This window comes from Octopus bimaculoides, chromosome 6 (genome assembly GCF_001194135.2).
Source record: "Octopus bimaculoides isolate UCB-OBI-ISO-001 chromosome 6, ASM119413v2, whole genome shotgun sequence".
NCBI classification, from domain to species: domain Eukaryota; kingdom Metazoa; phylum Mollusca; class Cephalopoda; order Octopoda; family Octopodidae; genus Octopus; species Octopus bimaculoides.
Window position 1 is genome coordinate 96,737,191 of NC_068986.1, and position 3,860 is coordinate 96,741,050.

The 3,860-nt window shown below is 36.8% G+C and overlaps 1 protein-coding gene across 1 annotated transcript in view; it reads right to left on the bottom strand.

The window, feature by feature from the left end:
• Positions 1 to 3,860, bottom strand: part of LOC106879557 (zinc finger protein 676) — a 14,494-nt gene that overhangs the window by 4,746 nt on the left and 5,888 nt on the right. The gene's annotated exons all lie outside the window — the stretch shown is intronic.

A 3,860-nucleotide genomic window follows, 5' to 3' on the forward strand; every position in this document is an offset into this window, starting at 1 on the left:
GATAACAGGTCTGTGATGCCTTTAGATGTTCAGGGCCGCACGCGCTCTACACTGGCGGTATCAGCGGGCGCGTCTCCCTCGGCCCGAGAGGGTCGGGAAACCTCTGAACCACCTCCCGTGATAGGGTTGTCAAACGATGTTGGGGGGGACAAACACAGACACACACATACATACATATATACAACGGGCTTCTTTCAGTTTCTATCTACCAAATCCACTCACAAGGCTTTGGTTGGCCCGAGGTACCATGCAGTGGGAATGAACTCGGAACCATGTGGTTGGTAAGCAAGCTACTTACCACACAGCCGTGAGGTTGTGTGCATAAACATGCATGTTGAAAATTGATTTTATCCAAACAGGGAACATACATTAATTATGTTCCAGAGATGGTGTTAGACTCTTATAATTTTTCACATGAGTAACGAGCCCTCTGGGAGATAAAAAATATTCTTTCCTGGGTTACGTTGAATAAGGGAGGTAACTCTTTATGAAGTAATTTTCAGAATTTGATTGTCTCCCTTACATCCATTGGTAAAAAAAATTATCACAATCTCAATTGGCTGTATGAAAGAGAAATACTAGTTCCAAAAACAGCACTGTAAGGAAAATTAATGAGCCGCTGCTGCAGTACCTTCCTGGAAGCCCTCATGATACACATCCAGAAGAGGTGGTAAATTATCCAACAGATGTTTCTCAATTCATTGGAGCCTCCAAGACTACTTCTCCACAGATTGGAACTCCAGTAATGTTATTGAAGAATTTGGATCTACTAACATTCTGCAGTGGGACATGTCTGGTAGTTAAGAAGTTGATGTCACATGTTATTGAGACCACCATTCTCTCTAGATGTGGAAATGGAGAGGATGTTTTCATACCCAGAATTCCTCTCATTCGATGGATTGGAAACTAATTTCAACCAAAATTTGTTGTTTTGCCATGAAGGGCTAGAAACAAATACAGTGCTACTTTCCACAACAATCTTGAACAAGGAATTGTGGATTGGAGGATTCTTTAAAGTTGCTATCCTCTTGGCAAACAACCAGGTATTTGGTTACAGTTTGGAAAGAGTGAGATCTTGCAAACCATACTATACACAAAAGCAGTCTTTGTTGGCTTGATGGCTGTTTATCTTCTCTGGTTGTTGTAGGTAATGTTTCTCATTTGTGTAGTAACTCTAAAAAGACATACCTGGAAGGACTGTTTTCAGTCTTCCACTTAGCAGTTTCAGAGGTGAAGCATATTTACTACTTTGAATTGTCAACTTGGTGTAACTATGCCAAAATACGAGAGGCCTGATTAGTAGGATGGTGTCGACTGTATTATCGTTTGATGCAATGGTAGGATTTTGAGATGACCAAGTGGTCTGTTTCGAGTCAGAAATTCTGTTATGTGAAACTAATTGATCCAGAGCGTTTAGGATGGCAAAATATTTCAATCTCTGTGCAAGGATATTGACTTTTAAGAGAGATGTCCTCAGGACAAGATAAGTTCAAATAACTGCTGGTAGCTGGGAGACTGCAGGTGAATTTAGAGGAATGGAGAAAATAGAACTTGTGCCTGATATTTTGTTACTAATATTCAAGTGTCAAATTAGTGGTAGGACAGTAGATTCTTGCTGCAAACACAACTGTTAAGAAAGAAATTGGAGTATGGAGTGGTTTGAACAGCAGATATAAATTAGAGAGATATGTGTCTCAAAGAGAAACAGTAAGTAATGTGAGTATGGTAAACGGATTGAAATCTAAAGATATTGGTGTAGAAAACACAAACCTGTGAAATGACATTACAATTTTAATTTCATACAAGTTCTGTGAGTTTGGAAATACATTCTAAAATTGCTGCTTAGATAAGAGGAGAATTTTTTCTTTCTTTGTAGTAGACTTCATTCAACACCTTCATGGTTAGGATATGTTGGAGGAGAGATCATGGACAGGCACAAAGTACTTTCTGTTTAAAATGCCGGAGAACGTATGAATTAAGTTAACCATCATAAAATTGCTGTCTTTCAAAGAAACTTATAAGTTGCAATGGAATCTCAAGCTGACAGGCAGAGAAGGACTATATTTGCAACAGATGCATACGAGTACCCATGACATGCAATTGTTCAACTGTCCAGAAGGTAACTTAGTCAACAACAGCCCAAAGTATAATGGAAGCATAGGAGGTAGAGTAATAATGGAATGGGAAAATTTCAGTTAGCTATTATCTTTGTTGGCAACAAAATGTTTTTCTCTCTGAGTGGAGAACATTGTATAACACTATGTATGAAGTGTGCTATTGCATGATCATGAAACATGAACACTGAATACATAGGGTATGAGAAGACAGAGAAGTGAGGTGAGTAACCTCCCTTAGATGTGTGGTGTTAGTGCAAATAAACAATGGTGTACAAGTGAGCTGAAAAATAAAATAAAATGGGTAACAGATTTTAGCTGTAATGTAGAAGAGAGAAGAATGTTATGTATATGAAGGGTGAAAAGTGAAGCAAGCCAAGTGGAAGAGGAAGAAATGGCAAAGGCTACACCAAGATGCTGCAAATGTCACAGCAGTAAATGAGAAAAATCAGATGTGTTGGAAAAAAATATCTTGTGGTATTTGGTGCATCCATTTACGTATTGAGTTAAAAACTCATCTAAAGTGACTGTCTTTATTCTTCTATAATTAATAAAACAAATACCTGTCAAAAACTGACAATGATCTCTCTCAAATTTGTGGCTCTGTGACTAAGATGTGCAAATATTGTGAATAATATATTCTTTTTTAATTTAAATAAAATAGAGAAAACATTTTGCTGTAAAAATGATTTTTAATTTCATCTCTTTATAAAATATAATTTTAGAATGAAAATATACTTTGATAAATGTGGTTTGAAATGCATAATATACAAATACACAAGCAGAATGAATGGATCAAGTGTTTGGAGATAAGCATGTTTACATAGTCCAAGAGTTTCAGCTGGTGTTTTAATAATAACAGCAGTTTTATATCATCATTGTTTTAGCATCTACTTTTCTACGCTTGCATGGATCAAACAGAATTTGCTGAGGCAGGCTTTCAACAGCCAGATGATAGGAAACAAAGGACATGGATTCTTTGACAGTGACATTTGTTTACAACTATCACATGATGTCAAGACAAGGAGACACAAACATATGCACACACAAATACACAAACATACATATATATATGTGTGTATGTATGTATACACACACACAAACGTCTTTCAAATCTACTCACCATACATATACACACACACGTCTTTCAAATCTACTCACCATACATATACACACACACACATCTGTCTATCAAATCTACTCACAAGGCTTTGGTCAATCTGAGGCTATACTAAAAGACACCTGTCCAAGGTATCATGTGGAGGAACTGAACACAAAACTATGTGGTTGAGAAGTGAACTTCTTACAACACAGAAGTATGCCTGTGCCTCACTATATAGAAATAAACCTAGACATACAAACTCCACTTGGTTGAAATATGTCTATTGTGATGTTCCAATATTTTCAATATATTATTTCTCCAGTGGCTATATTTAGAAATGAGAAAATAAAACCTGCAACTATACAGACTCACATACATATTATCATTTAATATCCCATGCTTGCATGGGTTGGATGGAGTTTGTTTTCCACAGCAGGATGTTCTTCCTGTCACCAACCCTTACCGGTTTCCAAGTGAGGTAATATTTCCCATTACCAGACATTACTTTCACAGACGGTTGGAAATGAACGACACCACTTACATGATGGTGATATTCATTTACAACTACTACATGAAGTGAAGGCAAGAAGACAGTAACACACACACACACATACATATATATATATATATATATATATATACAC